We start from the raw sequence: 21778 nt of genomic DNA on the forward strand, positions 1-21778 counted from the left end.
TGTTCCTCAACCATCTCACCATATAGTCTGTGTTTCCATTCTATACTAGTCAAGTCTTCTCTCATCCCATTGTAGTCTCCATTGTCTGGTTAGACTGGTTTTAGATTGAACTATTGCACCCTCCATATGTATGAGAAACTCAGTCATACTGTGATCACTCTTTCCAGGAGGATCCCTAACTACAAAATCACTAATTTTACCTGTCTCATTGCAGAGACCAGATGTAAGATAGAACATTCCTTTGTAGATTCAGTTACATGCTGTTCAAGAAAGCCATCATGGATGCGTTCTATGAAGTTCTTCTCAAGACTACCTCAACCAACTTGATTCACCCAATCTATGTGCAAGTTAAAATCCCCCAAAATAACTGCAGTTCCATTCTTATATGCCTCAGATATTTCTCTGTTTATTGCTTGGGCCACTGTAATGTTACTACTCGGTGGCCGATAGACAACTCCCAACTGTCAACACACATCAAGGTTGCTAGTGAACGCAGCAGGCCAGGCAGCGTCTCTAGGAAGAGGTACAGTCGATGTTTCAGGCCGAGACCCTTCATCAGGGCTAACTGAAGGAAGAGTTAGTAAGAGATTTGAGAGGGGGAGGGGGAGATCCAAAATGATAGGAGAAGACAGGAGGGGGAAGGATGGAGCCAAGAGCTGGACAGGTGATTGGCAAAGGGGATATGAGAGGATCATGGGATAGAAGGCCAGGGAGAAAGACAAGGGGCGGGGAAACAGGATGGGCAAGGGGTATAGTCAGAGGGACAGAGGGAGAAAAAGGAGAGTGAGAGAAAGAATGTGTGTATAAAAATAAATAACTGATGGGGTATGAGGGGGAGGTGGGGCATTAGGGGGAGGTGGTGCATTAGCGGAAGTTAGAGAAGTCAATGTTCATGCCATGAGGTTGGAGGCTACACAGACAGAATATAAGGTGTTGTTCCTCCAACCTGAGTGTGGCTTCATCTTTACAGTAGAGGAGGCCGTGGATAGACATGTCAGAATGGGAATGGGATGTGGAATTAAAATGTGTGGCCACTAGGAGATCCTGCTTTCTCTGGAGGACAGAGCGTAGGTGTTCAGCAAAGCGGTCTCCCAGTCTGCGTCGGGTCTCGCCAATATATAGAAGGCCACATCGGGAGCACTGGACGCAGTATATCACCCCAGCCGACTCACAGGTGAAGTGTCGCCTCACTTGGAAGGACTGTTTGGGGCCCTGAATGGTGGTAAGGGAGGAAGTGTAAGGGCATGTGTAGTACTTGTTCTGCTTACAAGGATAAGTGCCAGGAGGGAGATCAGTGGGGAGGGATGGAGGGGACGAATGGACAAGGGAACGCGTAGGGAGCGATCCCTGCGGAAAGCAGGGGCGGGGGGAGGGAAAGATGTGCTTCGTGGTGGAATCCCGTTGGAGGTGGTGGAAGTTACGGAGAATAATATGTTGGATCCGGAGGCTGGTGGGGTGGTCGGTGAGGACCAGGGGAACCCTATTCCTAATGGGGTGGTGGGAGGATAGAGTGAGAGCAGATGTGCGTGAAATGGGGGGAGATGCGTTTGAGAGCAGAGTTGATGGTGAAGGAAGAGAAGCCCCTTTCTTTAAAAAAGGACATCTCCCTCATCCTGGAATGAAAAGCCTCATCCTGAGAGTAGATGTGGCGGAGACGGAGGAATTGCGAGAAGGGGATGGCATTTTTGCAAGAGACTGGGTGAGAAGAGGAATAGTCCAGACAGCTGTGAGAGTCAGTAGGCTTATAGTAGACATCAGTGGATAAGCTGTCTCCAGAGACAGAGACAGAAAGATCTAGAAAGGGGAGGGAGGTGTCGGAAATGGACCAGGTAAATTTGAGGGCAGGGTGAAAGTTGGAGGCAAAGTTAATAAAGTCAATGAGTTCTGCATGCGTGCAGGAAGCAGCGCCAATGCAGTCGTCGATGTAGCGAAGGAAAAGTGGGGGACAGATACCAGAATAGGCACGGAACATAGATTGTTCCACAAAGCCAACAAAAAGACAGGCATAGCTAGGACCCACACGGGTGCCCATAGCTACATCTTTAGTTTGGAGGAAGTGGGAGGAGCCAAAGGAGAAATTATTAAGAATAAGGACTAATTCCGCTAGATGGAGCAGAGTGGTGGTAGAGGGGAACTGATGAACTCCCAACAGTGATTTTTTTTTCCCCGGTACTATTCCTATCTCTACCCAGATGGATTCAATACTCTGCTCCTTAGATCTTATATCATCTCTCACTATCGCTCTGATCTTATCCTTAATTAGGAGTGTTACCCACCTCCCTTACCTTCCTGCCTATCCTTCCGAATCACCTGATATCCCTGGATATTTAATTCCCAATCCTCTCCACCCTGCAACCACTTTTCTGTAATGGCCTCTAAATCATACCCTTTTACACACACAAAATGCTGGTGGAACACAGCAGGCCAGGCAGCATCTATTGGAAGAGGTACAGTTGACGTTTCGGGCCGAGACCCTTCATCAGGACTAACTGAAAGAAGAGATAGTAAGAGATTTGAAAATGGGAGGGGGAGGGGGAGATCCAAAATGATAGGAGAAGACAGGAGGGGAGGGATGGAGCCAAGAGCTGGGAAGTTGATTGGCAAAAGGGATACAAGGCTAGATTAGGGAGAGGATCATGGGACAGGAAGCCTGGGGAGAAAGAAAGGGGGAGGGGAGTCCAGAGGAGGACGGAGAGCAGGCAAGGAGTTATTAGTGAGAGGGACAGAGGAAGAAAAAAGAGAGAGAGAAGAGGGGGGGGGGAGAAATATTAAATAAATAAATAAGGGCTGGGGTAAGAAGGGGAGGAGGGGCATTAGCAGAAGTTAGAGAAGTCAATGTTCATGCCATCAGGTTGGAGGCTACCCAGACAGAATATAAGGTGTTCTTCCTCCAGCCCGAGTGTGGCTTCATCTTGACAGTAGAGGAGACCATGGATTGACATAGCAGAGTGGGAATGGGATGTGGAATTAAAATGTGTGGCCACTGGGAGATCCTGCTTTCTCTGGCGGACAGAGCGTAGGTGTTCAGCGAAATGGTCTCCCAGCCTGTGTCGGGTCTCGCCAATATATAGAAGGCCACACCGGGAGCACCGGACGCAATGTGTTGCTTGAATTTCCAGCATCTGCAGATTTCCTCATGTTTGCTCTTTATACTGATTTGTGCCAAGTTCACTGACCTTGTTTTAAATGCTATGGGCATTCTAATAAAGTGCCCTTACACTCATTGTGCCATTAAAATCTTGCAATCTTTTACTCTTTTGCACTTGACATTTCTTCACTCCACTCTTACTTTTCTCTTTTTTTAATCTTTCGCTTTTTTTTCCACACTTTTCTTTTTTACTTCCCCAGTCTGTTGAACCCACCCGCCCCCCCCCTTACTATTTAGTTTAACACAACCCTAGTTATGCGATTCACTATGTTCAGGTGGAACTGGTCCCAGTGGAACAGCTCCCTCCTTCCCCAATACTGGTGCCAATTTTCCAAGAATTCAAACCCACTTCTCCCACACCAATCCTTGAGCCACACTTTTAACTCTCTAATGTTCTTGACCCTATGCCAATTTGCATGTGGCTCAGGTGGTAATCCAGAGATTACCACCTTCTTGGTTCTGCTTTTTAATCTATTTATGGCTTGGTCTTAATCCCAGGGTGGGAGAATCAAGAAGTAGAGGGCATAGGTTTAAAATGAAAAAGGACCCGAGGGGCAACTTCTTCACCCAGAGTGGTCAGTACATGGAATGAGCTGCCAGAAGCAGTGGTTGAGAAAAGTACATTGACAGCATTTAGAAGACACTTGGACAGGTACATGGATAGGAAAGCCCTACACAATGGTGGAAACACCTAGCAGGTCAGACAGCATCTGTGGGAAGAGAAGCATAGTTGCTGATTCAGTTCAAACCTTTGCTTCCAGATGGCCGTTACTCTATGTCACTCGAATCTTATAAGCTTCTATCATCCCTCAGCCTTCGCTGCTCCATAGAAAACAACCCAGGATCGTGCAACTTTTCTTTGTAGCGCATGCCATCTAATCCAAACAACATCCCGGTGAACCTATTCTGCATCGTCTCTAAAGCCTCCACATCTTTCCTGTAATAGGGTGACCAGGAATGCAATACACCTGATGCAGCCTAACCATCCTGTATTTTGTGTTTTGTTTAATTATTTTCTCTAATGTAATTTCCATAAGAGCAATTTTTATTCAGTACCTCAAATTTTTGGTAGTGATCTGTGAATTAGCCTTATTGACATTTATAAAATCATGAGGTGGAGGAAGCAGTCTTCCTCCTAATGTGGGGTAGCCTAAAACTGGATACAGAGGTTTAAGGTAAAAGAAGAATGGTTTAAAGGGCCCGGAAGCTCAGATTTTTCATACAGAGAATGGTGAGTATATGGAAAGAATGTGGAGAAGATGTTTCTAATCGTGGGAGAGTCCAGAATCAGAATAGAAGGACAGAAGAGGAGGAATTTCTTTAGCCATACAATAGTGAATCTGTGGAATTCATTGCCACAGAAAGCTGTGGAGGCCAAGTCCTTGGGTATATTTAAAGCTGAGATTAATAGCTACCTAATTAGTAAAGCTGTCAAAGGTTACGCAGAGAAGACAGGAGAAAAAGATTCAGAGGGAAAATAAATCAGCCATAATCGAATGGCAGAGAAGACCTGAAGGGCCAAATGACCTAATTCTGATCATATGTCTAATAGTCTTGTAGGCTTTCAACAATTAAAAGACAGGTATCTGGATGGCAGAGGTTTAGAGCTATATGGGCTAAATGCAGACTAATGGGACTAGCTCAGGTAGACCGTTTGGTCAGCATGGACAAGGTGGGCCGAATGGCCTGTTTCCATACTGTAATTCCATAAGGCCAAAATTCTCTTGCAGTAATGGCCTTAGGCTGCACTGTTTATCTCAACCATTGCCCAGAGACATCACATATTTATCAAAGTTAGAATTTACAAATAGGAAAAATGCTAGTTTTTATGTATTTATTTTACTTGGTAGTAACATATACACTGTTTACTCTCACACAAGCAAGAAATTTCAAAGCACTTTGCTGTATATGACAATAAACTAATCTGAATATGAATCTTTAATAAGTCACCAGTTCAGATTCTGAAGTCTTCAACTAGTTCTGGGCAGCACACTTCAGCAAAGGTGTAAATGTCTTGGTACAGAGAATTAGTGGAACCTTCATGGAACCATTTCAGTGACAACGGATATCAATTATGCAGACAGACTGGAGTAGGCAGATTTGTTTTCCTTAGAAGAGAGATCTGCCAAGGAGAGTGTGCTTTGTGCAGAAATACAAGGATTTTGCCGGGACTTGGGGACATGAGTTACAGGAAAAAGTCGACTACTTTAGGACTTTATTCCCTGGAGCGCAGGAGAGTGAGGGGAAATTATTTTATACAGTATACAGGTAAATAACATTATGAGGCATACAGATGGGGTGAATGCTTTTTCCCCTCAGGTTGGGTGAGACTAGAAGTAGAGATCAAGTTTTGGGGTGAAAGGTGAATTATATAAGGGCAATCTGAGGGGGCATCTTTTTCACTCAGACAGTGGTACGAATGTGGAACAAGCTGCCAGCAGAAGTAGTAGAAGTGGATTGAACATTTCAGAGAAGTTTGGATAGGTACCTGGATGAGAGGGCTATGGTCCTGGTGCAGCTAGATGGGACAAGACAGAAAAGCAGCCAGGTACAGACGGATGGGCTGAAGGGCTTGCTTCTGTGCTGTTGTTCTCTAGGATCCCAAGTCTTAGTTCCTTCAGTAATTTGGAACTGCATGGATGTCATAGCAATTCACTTAAGGATATAGATCAGGTGTTCATAGACTGACGATTTATAATGGGTAACAGGACCAGCACCAGAGAACAAGAGGCACCCGGCTCAAGGTTAGCTTCTATATCTCTGTTACAAGGCTGAGCTCTTCCCTGTTACGATAAAACAGATTGGTGATCTCACCATCTATTTGTCACGGCCCTGCACCTTGTTACCTGCCTGCACTGCACTTTCTCTGTGACTCTCACACGCTATTCTGCTATGAAGGGCTTTCTTTTATTGCTTTCCCTTGTTCTACCTTGCACTGTCGTAATGAAAAGATCCATTTAGATGGCATGCAAAACAAAGTTTTGCACTGTACTTCAGCACATGTGACAATAGTAAACCAATTTGCTGATTTTATTATTTGGGCTGACTTGCTTGATAATGAGTGTGGCATGTTGAAATGGCTTCCAGCTTCCAAACAGAACCTCCAAGTTTAAGGCAGAGGGAAATAGGCACTGGATACTGTAAGAGTCTCTTGAATATTTGATAGGTGTATTGTTCAAAGAAACTACATGACTGGCATTGATACCTTGTAAATAGGATGTAGTTGTTTGGTGACTAATGGACATATTGACTTGACAACCACAAAGAATGTAAAGAAAAATATGTCAGAATCAGATACAGGTTCATTATCATCGGCATGTGACGTGAAATTTGTTAACTTAGCAGCAGCAGTTCAATGCAATACATAATCTAGCAGAGAAAAAAATAATAAATAAAATAATCAATAAACAAGTAAATCAATTGCAGTATATGTATATTGAAATGATTTTTAAAAATGTGCAGAAACAGAAATAATGTATTTTTGTTTAATGTGTGGTAGTGTCCAAAGTTTCAATGTCCATTTAGGAATCGGATGGCAGAGGGGAAGAAGCTGTTCCTGAATCGCTGAGTGTGTGCCTTCAGGCTTCTGTACATCCTACCTGATGGTAACAGTGAGAAAAGGGCATGTCCTGTGTGCTGGAGGTCCTTAATAATGGACGCTGCCTTTCTGAGACACCACTCCCTGAAGATGTCTTAGGTACTTTGTAGGCTAGTACCCAAGATGGAGCTGACTAGATTTACAACCTTCTGCAGCTTCTTTCTGTCCTGTGTAGTAGCCCCTCCATACCAGACAGTGAAGCAGCCTGTCAGAATGCTCTTCACGGTACAACTTTAGAAGTTTTTGAGTGTATTTGTTGACATGCCAAATCTCTTCAAACTCCTAATGAAGTATAGCCGCTGTCTTGCCTTCTTTATAACCGCATCAGTATGTTGAGACGAGGTTAGATCCTCAGAGATCTTGACACCGAGGAACTTGAAACTGCTCACTCTCTCCACTTCTGATCCCTCTATGAGGATTGGTTCGTGTTCCTCTGTCTTATCCTTCCTAAAATCTACAATCAGCTCTTTCATCTTACTGACGTTGAGTGCCAGGTTGTTGCTGTGACACCACTCCACTAGTTGGCATATCTCACTCCTGTACACACTCTCATCACCACCTGAGATTCTACCAACAATGGTTGTATTCTCAGCAAATTTATAGATGGTATTTGAACTATGCCTAGCCACACAGTCATGTGTATATAGAGAGTAGAGCAGTGGGCTAAGCACACACCCTCGAGGTGCACCAGTGTTGATCGTCAGCTAGGAGGATATGTTATCACCAATCCACACAGATTGTGGTCTTCCAATTAAGAAGTCGAGGATCCAATTGCAGAGGGAGGTACAGAGGCTTCACAATCAAGATTGCAACTTCTCAATCAGAATTGTGGGGATGATGGTATTAAATGCTGAGTTATAGTTGATGAACAGCATTCTGACATAGATGTTTGTGTTGTCCACGTGGTCTAATGCCATGTGGACAGCCATTGAGATTGCATCTTCCATTAACCTTTTCTGGCAATAGGCAAATTGCAGTGGGTCCAGGTCCTTGCTGAGGCAGGAGTTCAGTCTAGTTGTGACCAACCTCTCAAAGCATTTCATCACTATAGATGTGAGTGCTACAGGGCAATAGTTATCAAGGCAGCCCACATTGTTCTTCTTAGGCACTGGTATAGTTATTGCCTTTCTGAAGCAAGTGGGAACTTCTGCCCGTAGCAGTGAGAAGTTGCAAATGTCCTTGAATACTCCCGCCAATTGGTTGGCAAAAGTTTTCAGAGCCTTACCAGGTACTCCATCAGGTCCTTCCGCCTTGCGAGGGTTCACTCTCTTTAAAGACGGCCTCACATCAGTCTTTGAGACAGAGATCACAGGATCATCAGGTGCAGCAGGGATCTTCACAACTGTAGTTGTGTTCTCCCTTTCAAAGCGTGCGTAGAAGGTGTTGAGTTCATCTGGTATTCATGCTATTGGGTTTCCCTTTGTAGGATGTAATGTCTTGTAGACCCTGCCAGAGTTGCCGTGCATCCGATGCCGCTTCCAACCTCATCTGAAATTGTCTCTTCGCCCTTGAAATAGCCCTCCCCAAATCATAACTGGTGTTCTGGTACAGGCCTGAGTCGCCACCCTTGAATGCCACAGATCCAGCCTTCAGCAGACGATGTATCTCCTGGTTCATCCATGGCTTTTGGAAATGTTGACTGTTCATTTCCCTCCATAGATGCTGTCTGACCCACTGAGTCCCTCCAGCTGTATGTTGCTCCGTGATAATTATGATTCTGACGCAGGCACTAGGAATAACTGGATAATCATTTCAAAAGAGCCAGCACAGATAGGATGGGACAAACAATCTCCTTCCATGTTGATTTCAATTCTATGATTTAAATCAGGTTCATGGGAAATGTTCCTGGATAGCTTTTCCTCACAATAAAACATAGCTGTAATTGTTCAGTGACATATTAATTCAGTCCATCAGTCTCTGACTGATTCTTCAGCATCACTTGCTCCAGTGATTTAATTTACTTTGAATCATAGCCAGGTTTCAAACCCATAGCTTAAGGCACCAGACTCTTGTGCTTAAAACTTCATTTAACTTAGTAAATTTGTGCATTTCCTAACTTACCTTGATTTTGTATACATGGCATCAAGGGGAATGCAAGCCTGGAAGCTTTTACCCCTGTAAAAATAATAACCACTGTTGACAGGGTCAAATGAATGTGCCAGAACTCTTATAGGTGTATTTTTTGGGAGGACCAAGTACAGGGTATTATGAAATGGAATTAATGCAATAAGAAGTGTTGAATGGCAGAACAGGCTTCAGGGGCTAAAAGGCCCTCTGTTTGAATTAGCATATTATCAGCCCAAATGAATTTAAATATCAGAATCAGGTTTATTATCACTGTCTCATATGATGTGAAATTTGCTGTTCTGCAGCAAAGATGTAAATTTACTAGAATTACAAAATAAATAAATTATCCAAAAGAAAGGGTGGGGGGTGAAGCAACAATGAGTTGGTGTTTGAGTTCATGGGCGATCCAGGAATCTGATGCTAGAGGGGAAGAAGTGGTTCTGAATTACTAAGTTTGGGTCTTCAGCTCCTGTACCTCTTCCCTGATGACAGTAATGAGAAGAAGGAATGTCCTGGGGGCTGAGGGTCCTCAGTGATGATGTCACCTTCTAGAGGCACCACCTCTAGAAGATGTCCTTGATGGTGGTGAGGGCTGTGTCCATGACAGAGCAGGCGGGGTCTGCAGCCTCTTCTGATCCTGGGCATTAGAAGCTCCACACCAGGATGTAACAAAACCAGTCAGAATGCTCTCCACCATACATCCATAGAAAATTGCAAGAGTCATTTACATAAAGCAATCCCACAGGTATGAGCTTTGAGTTTCAGTAGAGGTTTTTGGGGGGCAAACTTAAAAAAAAAAGAGGGCTTAACTAGCTTTGAGTGCTTTTGGAAGAAGTTAAATGAATGGACTTGTGTGTTCACAGCTCCATTTAGAAGGCTAAAAGTTTCTGAAGCACTTCACACCTGTTCAGATACGTGTTGAAATGTGCCCCTGCTGTGAAGTAGGCAGACAATTTCTGTACAACAAGTTTCCTTATCCATGATGGAATAATATTGAGATAATCTGTACTTAGTGATGTCAGTTGAGGGATAAACATTGGACACACAACAGTGCGGAGAAATCCGCTGCCCATATCAAGGCTTTTCCAAGGACAAGAATAGGAGTCTCATGGGAACACCATCACCTACAGGTCACACACAATCCTAACTTGGAAATACACTTGGTCCTCATTTTTTGCTGATTTAGAACACAACATAGAAACGTACAGTACAAAAACAGACCTTTTGGCCCAAAATATTGTGCCAGGGTAATTAAACTGGTAATTAGACATCTAAAGAAACCAATCCCATCTGCACTACATAACATCCCCGCCCCCCACCCCCCCAAATCTCTGCATATTTATGTACCTGTCCAAAAGCTTCTTAAATGCCTCTATCATACACCTCCACCACCCTGGCAGCACATTCCAGACATCCACTACTCGATATGTAAAAAAAACCTTGACCTGCACATGTCCTTTAAACTTTGTCCCTCTTACCTTACAGCATGCCCTTCTAATATGAGACTTTTTGACCCTGGGCAAAAGATACTGGATCACAAACAAGAGAAAATCTGCAGATGCTGGAAATCAAAGCAACACACACTAATGCTGGAGGAACTCAGCAGGTCAGGCAGCATCTATAGAAAAAGGTAAACAATCAATGTTTCGGGACCTGATGAAGGGTCTCAGCCTGAAACATCGACTGATTACTTTTTTCCATAAATGCTGCCCAGCCTGCTGAGTTCCTCCAGCATTTGTGTGTGTTGCGAAAAATACTGGCTGTCTATTTTATATGTGCCTGACAGTCTTATAGTCCTCAATCAGATCTCCCCTCTTTAATTTCTGGTATGGTGCTGGTGTCTCCCACAGTGAAGAATGATACAAGATATTTATTCATTTTCTTTGTTCCCCCTGTTACTACCTCTCCAGTGTCACTTTCCAGTGCTCCACTACACATTCTTGCCTCTTTTATTTTTTATATATCTGGAAAAAATTGATATCCTTGTTTACATTATTGGCTAGATTACCTCTCATCTTTTCTTTCCTTATTGCTTTTTTAGTTGCCTTCTGTTGTTTTTTCAAAGCTTCCCAATCCCCTAGCTTCCCACTAATTTTTGCTATATCACATTCCTCCTACTTTGCTTTTATGCTGCCTTTGACTTCCTTTGTCAGCCATGGTTACCTCATGCTCCCAGAAACTCCAGCCATTGCTGCTCTACCATCATCCCCGCTAATGCCCCCTTCCAGTCAACTTTGGCCAGTGCCTCTGTATTTCCCTTTACTGCACTGTAAAACCAATACAGCCAATTTTATCTTCTCCCTCTCAAACTGCAGAGTGAATTCTATCATTTTATGATCGCTGCCTCCTAAGGGATCCTCTACCATGTATCCTATTGAAATCTGGTTCATTACACAACACCCAGTCCAGAATTACCTTTTCCCTAGTGGGTTTGACCACGAGCGGCTGTAAAAAGCCGTCTCGTAGGCATTCTACAAATTGCTTCTCTTGGGTTCAGGGACCAGATGCCATCACAATGGTGATACAGAGCCCCTGGTTTATCCACAGCTGGAGCACCTCTGGGCTTTTGGCCCTACACATTGGGGAGGATACATATGTTCGTCTGGAAGGGAGAGCAGTATCTCTTTGCCAGAAAGCAGCCTGGAGCCTTGAGCTCTCCCAGCCCAGGGGATGTTCATGCAGGCTGAGAGGCTAAAGAATAGCTTGTTTAAAGTTTTCATAGCTTAATGGCAACAGGTGAGTTAGACAGAGAGAAACTATCACAGACAAAATGCTGGAGGAACTCAGCAGGCCAGGCAGCATCTATGGAAAACAGTACAGTTGACATTCTGGGCCAAGACCAGGCCTGCTGAGTTCCTCCAGCAATTTGTGTGTGTTGCTTGGATTTCCAGCACCTGCAAATTTTCTCTTGTTTGTGGAGAAACTATCGCTACTCAACAGGGGACAGACTTGAACAACTGGAGCCCAATTTTCAGGGATGAAGTTTAGAAATAGTTTGACATGCAGAGAGTGGCAGGACCTTTCTTTCTTGGGACATATAGAAACATGCTCTTCAGTCCAACCTTTCTGTGGTGACCAATGCATACAGTACATCTAAGCTCGTCCCATTTGCTTACGTTTGGCCCATATCCCTCTAAACCTTTCATGTACCTGTACCTGTACCTGTCCAAGCACCTTTTAAATGCTGTTGTACCTGCCTCCACCTCTCCCTCTGGCAGTTCAGTACATTTATTGACCACTCTCTGGGGAAAATGTTTTTCTTTGTTTTCCTATTAAATCTTTCCCCTCTCACCTTAAAGTCTCTAGCCAATCCTGATGAAAGGTTCTCAACTCAAAATGTCGATTGCTGACTGATCCGCAGAGTTCCTTCAGCTCCCTTCTATGTTGCTACAGAGTTCCAGCATTCGTCATCTCTTGTGTCTTGTCCTTTAGTCCTTGGTTTCCCAACCCTGGGAAAAAGGTTTAGTTCATTCATCCTGTCTATGCCCTTTGTGATTTTACACAATTCTATACAGAAAGATTACATACACCTCTAATTGAAGTCCCTTCTGCAATCCAAGCTTGGGGAGGGTGCTAGATTTTATCCCTAACATAAATTAATCTTTGATGATCACAAGACAAAGTTCTCATTGAATCATGGACTGTGCTTGAAAGGCTGATTAGCCTACTGCTATATTCCTATGAAACACTGGTTAAATAACACTTGGGAATATTGTGCACAGTTCTGGTTGCTACATTATTCGTGAGAACGCAGAGGAGATTCACCAGGATGTTGTCTGAATTGGGGGACTTGAGCTACAAGGAGAAGTTGGATAGAATGGACTTGTTTTCCCTGGAGTAACAGAGACTGAGGGGATGACCTGATCGTGATGTATAAAATTATGAGAGGCAGAGATAAAGCAGGTACTCCCAATCTTTCTCCCATGGTAAGAGGGTCAAAAATAAAAGTGCATAGTTTCCAGGTGAGAGGTAGATGATTTAAAGGGAATGTGAGAGGTGTTTTTTTTTTCACACTGAGAGTGGTTGATATCTGGAACCCACAGCCAGAGGAGGTGGTGGAATCACTATGTCTCTGCAGCTTCTTATGTTCCTGCACATTCCAATTTCTGTGCCAGACCACGTCAGGGTACTTTCAAAAGTACATCTGTAAAAATTTGTTAGAGTGGAAGTTTGTTCGAGCCAAATCTAATTAAGCATCCAAGAAAGTAAAGACGCTGACATGCCTTCCTTGTGATTGCATCTGTATGTGGGGAGGAAAGAATTGAGAATCGTTAAAAAATTTGAATAAAATATTTTCAAACCAAATATTTATGTAAAGAACAAAGGAAAATTCTGATACTGTTTGTTTAAAATTCAATGGAAAACAAATTCCCACAGATGCTGGAAAACCGAAATAAGATGAGAAAATGCTGGAATTATTCAGCTGGTCTGGCAGCATCTGCAGTGAGAGTTCTGATGATAGATCACCCACCAGTCTCCTCACTATGAACTCTGTCTACACTTCTCACTGCCTTGGTAAAGCAGCCGGCATGATCAAAAACCTCACCCCTCCCAGACATTTTCTCTTCTCTCAACTCCCACCCCACCCATCAATGGCAGAAGATACAAAAGTCTGAAACCATGTACCTGCAGGCTCAGGGACAGCTTCTGTCCCATTGTTATAAAACTATTGAATGGTCCTCTTGTACAATAAGATGGATTCTACCAAGCAACCTACCTCATTATGATCTTCCTCCTTATTGTCTGTTTGCATTGCACTTTCTCTGTAATTGTAGCACTTTATTCTGCACTCTTTTGTTGTTTTTGCTTGTGCTACCTCGATGCACCAATGTAATGAAATGATCTGCATGGATGGAATGCAGAACAGTCTTTCAGCGTACATCGGTACACGTGACAGTAACAAACCAATTTATCAATTTACAATTTAATTTATCTGAAATATTAATTCTGTGCTTCTCTCTCCACAGATGCTGCCTGACCTGCTGAGTATCTTCAGCGTTCTCCAATTAACCTTCATAAGGAAATCAGTCTCGTGATTAAACAGGTACACACACCCAATCTCCTTCTCCCGAAGTCAATCAGGTGAATTGTTCAGATTTTTTTTTACCGTGAATGGACAGTACAGTTTCCTCCTGAAGCATCACTCAGAATCAGGTTTATTATCACTGACATATATGGCGCGAAATTTGTTGTTTTGCATCAGCAGTGCAGTGCAAAGACATAAAATTACGATAAATCACAGAAGTAAATCAATAGTGCAAAGATTAATGAATAATGATGTAGTGTTCAGGAGTTCCTGGACTGTTTAGAAATATGATAGTGGAGGGGAAGATGTCTTCAGACTCCTGTACCTCCTCTACCAAGCAATTCAGGATGTCTGGATCGTGAAGTTCCTTAGTAATGGATGCCATTTTCTTGATGCTCTGAAGATATTCTCGATGGTGGATAGGTTTGTGCCTGGAAATGGATCTGACTGAGTCTACAACCCCCACAGCCACTTGCAATCCTGTGCATTTGAGCCTCCGTACCTGGTTGTGATGCAACCAGCCGGAATGTTCTCCACTATACATCTATCAAGATTGCAAGGGTCTTTGGTGACAGACTGAAGCACCAAAACTCTGAATGAAGTACAGCTGCTGGCAATTCCACCTGTTGTTGTACAGGTGGTTGAATTAACAACTTATGAAATTAATTTCACCTTGTAGGACATTGAATGGCTAGTCCTGGGTTATTCTTAAGCGGCAATTGCCAGAATTTGCTAGCGTTAATTTTTCAGTGAAACTTTACCCACATACAGAATTGAAGGAGGCTTTTTAGTGAGTTGCACCCGTGCTGGCATCATCTCCTCCCTGTAATATTTGCCCTTGCAAATATTTATCTGGTTCCCTTTGGCGACTTCTGAAAATTTCTGCTTCCAGTGCCCCTTCAGGAAGTGCATCCACCCTCACACCCATTTGGCACCTTGTATCTGTTCCACCTTTAAATAAGATCATGTTTGATATTTCACCTCGGTGTACTTACCCTATATCCCCAAGTTCCCTTCAATACACTCAGTGACTGAAACTCTACTGCTTCCTTGGGGAAAAAAAATCCAAAGATTCCTGTGGTAGAAGAAAATTTATCCCATCTCTGCCCTGAATGGTTCGCCTTCTACTCTGAGACGCCGACCCCTGGTTTAAACACTCCATTCAGAGATACTGAACGTGTGAGAGTCTAGGATCTGAGGACACAATCTCAGAATAAAGGGACTGAAATGAGGAGGAATTTCTTCAGCCAGAGAGTGGTGAATCTATGGAATTCGGTACCACAGAGGGCTGTGAAGGCCATGTCATTGGGTATTTTTAAAGCAGAGGTTGATAGGTCCTTGATTGGTAGGGAATTAAAGGTTATGGGGAAAAGGTGGGGGAATGGGGCTGAAAATAAATCAGCAATGATCAAATGGCAGAGAAGACTCGAAGGGCCAAGTGGCCTACTTCTGCTCCCATATTTTATGGTCTTGTGGAAACATCATCGCTATTTCTAAACTTTTAAATTCTATAAGAGTGCTGTACATTTCTATGAGATCAGTTTCTTTATTCAGGTGGGGGTTTCAACCTGGGATCCATGACCCCCTCGGTTAATGGCATTAAAAAGGCTGAGAACCTCTGGCAAGCTATGTTAATTGGCTGCAGTATAAAAGAATTGTCCCTCCTGTGTGTGTGAATGGCAGAAACTGTGTGGAAACTGGCAAGAACATGGAGAGAATAAAGATGGGATTAGTGTAAAAGAATGGTAATTAGTAATTGGTGCATTGTTGTCACATGTACCAGTATACAGGGAAAAGTTTGTTTATGTGCCATCATAGAAATCTCTCCATACAACAAGGCAGTACAAAAGGGAAAAGAACAGAATGAAGAAAAAAGTGTTACAGTTACAGATAAAGAACAGTGCAGACAGATAAATAACGTGCCAGGACCATGACAAAGATTGGATGATCAAGAGTTCATCTTTATCACACAAGGTCCATTCCAGAATCTTAAAACAGCAGGATAGAAGTTGTCCTTTAGCCTGGTGATACGTTCTAAAGCCTTTGTATCTTCTCCACGATAGAAGTGGGGAGAAGAGCGAATGACTGTGGAGGGAGGGCACTTTGATTATGTTGGCTGCTTTGCTGAGGCGATGTAAAGTGTAGACAGAGTCAGTGGATGTTAATGTTTGATGGGATCTAGGGCCTCTTTCTGTGTAGTACATCTCTAAGGCTCCATCTCCTTCCTTGGGTATGGAGACCAAGGCTGTAAATAAATTGTTAATTTCTCACGAGTGGCTTTTATAATTTTGTTTAGATTTCCTTCTTACTATCAAATCCTTTTGTAATAAGGACCAACGTAATGTTTGTTCATTGTCCCTAAATGTTAAACTTCACTGATTCTGTACTAGGATATTAAAGATTCTCAGAACACAGAAACCATTTAATCCTTCACCATTTTAGAAAAATCTGTTTGCATTTCTCGATCAAAGTGGAAGCCCTTGTACTTTCCATGTTATATTCCAGCTGTCACGTCTTTGCCTTTCGTTCAGCCTGTCCATATCCCTCTGAAGCACCGCTGTGTCAGCCTCGGTTCACACTGTTTTGTATCATCACCAACCTTGGATTGGTGTCCATATCATTGACATGGTGAACTGCTGGTGCCTCTGCACTGATCCCTGTGGAACCCCACCTTGTCACAGCCTCCCAACCTAAAATAACCCATTTAGTCCTGCTCTGCTTATTAATTGTATATTAGCCTAATCCCATGTGCTCTAATTTTGTTTTACAACCTCTTGTGTGGATCTCCATTAAAGGATTCTGAATGTCAAATGCACTTAACCATTGCCTCCTCTTTTTCTTGTTTGCCTCACACTATCTCAAAAGAAAGTTAATTGAGTTATCTAAACACACTTTCCTAAATCCACGCTGACAATGCCCATTCTGTGGAACAGATAGTGAGAGCAGCTGCCTCACAAATCTAGTAATTAGATTCCAATCTCGGGTGCTGTCTTAGTGAAATTTATAAGTTCTCCCTGTGGCTGCCGTTTTCCACATTGGTAGGTTAATTGATCACTGACATTTGCTCCAAGAGTGTATGTGAGTGATAAGATTGAGAAGAGTTGATGGGAAAGTGGGTAGAATAAACTGGGATCAATGAAGAATTATTGTAAATGGGTGCTGGATGTTCAGTGGGCCAAAGGACATATTTTCATGTTGTGTGACTATAACAATCCTCTTTTTACTTTCTAAATTCTCTGCTGCTACTCCACCAAGAACTGGGTCTTCGCATTTTTTATTGTACAGTAATAATCCGATAATCTTCTGTGTTGATAGTTGGTAATCTCAATGTTTCATTACCTGGTCCACTGGCTGCTGATTTTGCACTTCATTCCATACTCGAAGGCCCTAGAGTCACGGAACACTACTGAACAAAAACAGGCCCTATAGTCTGTGCCAAACCTACCTGCTCCCATCGACCTGCACCTGGACCATAGCCCTCCATACACTTCCCATCCGTGTACCTATCCAAAGTTCTCAAGTGTTAAAATCAAACCCACATCAACCACTTGTGCTGGCAGCTCATTCCACACTCTCACCTCCCTCTGAGTGAAGAAGTTTCCCTTTGTGTTCTCATTAAATATTTCAGCTTTCACCTTTAATCCATGACTTTAAGTTGTCGTCTCACCCAACCTCAGTGGAAACAACCCGCTTTCATTTACCCTATCTATATCCTTCACAAGTTTGTGTACCTCTATCAAATCTCCCGTCAATCTTCTCTGTTCTAAAGAATACATTCCTAACTTATTCAATCTTTCCCTATAACTCAGGTCTTCAAGTCCCAGCAATAACCTTGTAAATTTTCTTTGCACTTTTTCAATCTTATTTATATCTTTCCTGTAGGTAGGTGACCCAAACTACACACAGTACTTCAAATTAGTCCTCACAGTCTTGTATAATTTCAACATAACATCCCAACTCCTATACTCAGTACGTTGAATTATGAAGGCCAATGTGCCAAAAGCTTTCTTTACAACCCTATTTACCTGTGATGCCACATTCAAGGAATTATGGATCTATATACCCAGATCCCTCTGTTCTACCCACTCCTCAGTGCCCTACCGCTCACCATGTAAGACCTACAGTACCCTGATTGATCCTCCCAAAGTGCAGCACCTCACATCTATCTGCATTAATTTCCATCTGCCATCGTTCAGTCTATTTTTCCAGCTGGTCCAGACCATGATAGTCTTCCTCGCTGTCCACTCCCCCCAATCTTGGAGTCATCCACAAAATTGCTGATCCAGTTTACCACATTATCATCTGGATATTGATATGGATGATAAAGTACAACGGACCCAGCACTGATCGCTGCAGCACACCACAAGTCATAGGCCTCCAGTCAGGGGGGCAATAATCTCCTACCCTTCTCTGGCTTCTCCCATGAAGCCAATGTCTAATGCAATTTACTACCTCATCTTGAATGCGAAGCAACTGAACATTCTTGACCAACCTCCCAAATGGACCTTGTCAAAGGACGTGCTAAAGTCCATGCAGACAACATCCACTGCCTTCCCTTCATCAACTTTCCTGGAAACATCTTCGGAAAACTTTATAAGGTTAGACATGACCTACCACACACAAAGACATGTTGACTACCCCTAATCAGTCGCTGTCTATTGAAATACTCATTTATCCAGTCACTTAGAACACCTTCCAATAACTTCCCACTACAGATGCTCGCAGTCCTATAATTTCCTGGCTATTAAACAACAGAACAACATTAGCTGCCCTCCAATACTCTGGCTTCTCATCCGTAGCTAAGGATGTTTTGAATATCTCTGTTAGGGCCCCTGTAATTTCTGCAGTAGCCTCCCACAGGGTCTGAGGGAACACCTTGTCAAGCCCTGGGGATTTATCCACCCTAATTTGCTTCAAGACAGCAAACACCTCCTCCTCTGTTACCTGTGTAGGGTCCATGACCTCACTGCTGTTTTACCTCACTTCTATCGATTCTGTGTCCCTCTTCTGAGTAAATACAGATCCAAAAAATCATTTAAGATCTCCCCTCTCTCTTTCCACTCTGTGCATAGATTACTAATCTGAGTTTTCAAAGGACCCATTTTGTTGCATGATATCCTTTTGCTGTTAACGTATCTGTAGAAGCCCTTGGGATTCACCTTCACCTTATCATGCAATGGCAACCTCATGCTGCCTTTTAGTCCTCCCGATTTCCTTAAGTCTTCTCTTGCATTTCATACACTCCTCAAGTACCTCATTTGTTCTGACCTGCCCGTACCTGCTATGCACCTCCATTTTCTTAATCAGGGGCTCAATATCTCTTGAAAACAAAGGCTCCTCCAACCTGTTATCCTTGCATTTTATTCTGACAGCATCATATAAACTCTATACTCTCAAAACTTCACTTCTGGCGGCCTTTCCAAGTACACCTTAGCCAGAAAGCAATCTGTTCCAATCCAGACTTGCCGGATACTTTCTGATACCATAATAAGTGGCATCTCTCCAATTTCGAATCTCTACCCAAGGATCCTTTTCCATAATTACATTTTGTATCTGGTGATCATAATGCCATTAGGTTCAAAGTATCCCGTACACAAACTTCTGTCACCTATCCTGTCTCATTCCCTAATAGGAGATCTAGTATCTCACTTTCTCTAGTTGAGACTTCTATGTACAGATTAAGGAAACTTCCCTGAACACATTTGGCAAACTCTTTCCCAAACAGCCCTTTTGCAGTATGGAGTCCCAGTCAACATATGGAAAGTTAAAATAACCTACTATCAAAATCTTATGTTTCTTGCAAGAGTTCGCGCTCTCTCTACAAACTTACTCCTCTAAATCCTGAGTCTGTTGGTCAGAGTGAAACTGGGATAGGGGAAGGAAGGGGGAGGGAATTACCAGAAGTTAGAGAATTCAGTGTTCATACCAAGGGGCTGGAGACTACCTAGACGATATATGAGATGTTGCTCCTCCAACCTGAGTTTAGCCTCATCATGGCAGTAGAGGAGGCCATGTATGGACATATCCAAATGGGAACGTGAAGCAGAGTTGAAGTGGGTGGCAACCGGGAGATCCTATCTGTTGCGGCGCACGGAGAGGAGGTGCTCAACGAAGCGGTCCCCCAATCTGTGTCGGGTTTCTCCGATGTAGGGGAGGCCGCACCGGGAGCACCAGATGCAATAGATGACCCCAACAGACTCCACAAGTGAAGTGTTGCCTCACCTGGAAGGAATGTTTGGGGCCCTGAATGGTGGCAAGAGAGGAGGTGTACTTCATACTTTATTGTCGCCGAACAATTTGTACTAGAACGTACAATCATCACAGCGATATTTGACTCTGCGCTTCACACTCCCTGGATTACAAATATTAAATATCAAAGATATTAAAATAGTTAAAATTAGTAAATATTAAAAATTTTAATTATATATCATAAATAGAAAATAGAAAAAAGTGTAGGGACAGGTGTAGCACTTGCGCTTACAGGGATAAGTGCCGGGTGGGAGATCTGTGGGGAGGGACGTGTGGATCAAGGAGATGCAGAGGGAACGATCCCTGTGGAAAGCAGAGTGGGGTGAAAAGGAAAAGATGTGGGCTTGTAGAAGATGTAAGTGGATAGTCTGTCTCCAGAGATGGAGACCGAGAGATCGAGAAAGGGGAGAGGTGTCTGAGATAGACCAAGTGAATTTGAGGGCTGGGTGGAAGTTTGAAGTAAAGCATGGGAAACAATGTAGTCATCAATGTAGCGAAGGAAAAGTTGGGGAGCAGTACCAGAATAGGTTTGGAGCACAGACTGTTCCACATAACCAACGAAGATGTAGGCATAGCTGGGGCCCAGAGCTACACCCTTGGTCTGAAGAAAGTGGGAAGAGCCAAAAGAGAAGTTAAATGTGAGTACCAGTTCCGCCAACCGGAGGAGGGTGGTGGTGGTGGGTAACTGATAAGGAACCCACTGACTCTCATAACTACCTCGATCATACCTCTTTCCACCCCGCCACATGCAAAAATGTCATTCCCTATTCCCAGTTCCTCCGTCTCCGCCGCATCTGCTCCCAGGATGAGGCTTTCCGTTCCAGGACATCTCAAATGTCCTCTTTCTTTAAGGATCGTGGTTTCCCTTCTGCTGTCATCAATGATGCCCTCGCCCACATCTCCTCCATTTCCCGCACTTTGGCCCTCACCCCATCCTCCAGCCACCACAACAGGGACAGAGTTCCCCTTGTCCTCACCTACCACCCCACCAGCCTCCGGATCCAGCGCATTATCCTCCGCAACTTCTGCCACCTTCAATAGGACCCCACCACTAAGCACATCTTTCCCTCTCCACCCCTCTCGGCTTTCCGCAGGGATCGTTCCCTCCACAACTCCCTTATCCGCATGTCCATCCCCACTGATCTCCCACCCAGCACTTATCCCTGTAAGCGTAAGTGCTACACCTGTCCCTACACCTCCTCTCTTGCCACCATTCAGGTCTCCAAAAGTCCTTCCAGGTGAGGCAAAACTTCATTTGAGAGTCTGTTGGGGTCACCTATTGCATCCGGTGCTCCCGATGCAGCCTCCCCTACATCGGAGAAACCTGACGCAGATTTGGGGACCGCTTCGTCAAGCACCTCCACTCCATCCGCCATGATAGACAGGATCTCCCGGTTGCCACCCACTTCAACTCTGCTTCATGTTCCCATTTGGATATGTCCCTACATGGCCTCCTCTACTGCCATGATGAGGCTAAACTCAGGTTGGAGGAGCAACACCTCATATACCGTCTAGGTAGTCTCTCGCCCCTTGGTATGAACATTGAATTCTCCAACTTCCGGTAATTTCCTCCCCCTCCCTTCCCCCATCCGTATGTCACTCTGCCCCCTCCCCCAGCTGCCTACCACCTCCCTCATGGTTCCGCCTCCTTCTACTACCCATTGTGCTTTCCCCTATTCCTTCTTCACCT

At 43.8% G+C, this 21778-nt stretch overlaps 1 protein-coding gene across 2 annotated transcripts in view; it reads left to right on the forward strand.

Annotated features, from left to right (window-relative positions):
• Positions 1–21778, forward strand: part of kctd1 (potassium channel tetramerization domain containing 1) — a 130393-nt gene that overhangs the window by 14163 nt on the left and 94452 nt on the right. For both annotated transcript variants that reach the window (XM_063060284.1, XM_063060276.1), the window contains exon 2: positions 13781–13857. The gene's annotated coding sequence lies outside the window, so the exon portion shown is untranslated. The remainder of the gene's footprint in view (positions 1–13780; positions 13858–21778) is intronic.

The sequence above is a fragment of the Mobula hypostoma genome, chromosome 1 (genome assembly GCF_963921235.1).
Source record: "Mobula hypostoma chromosome 1, sMobHyp1.1, whole genome shotgun sequence".
Classification (NCBI taxonomy): domain Eukaryota; kingdom Metazoa; phylum Chordata; class Chondrichthyes; order Myliobatiformes; family Myliobatidae; genus Mobula; species Mobula hypostoma.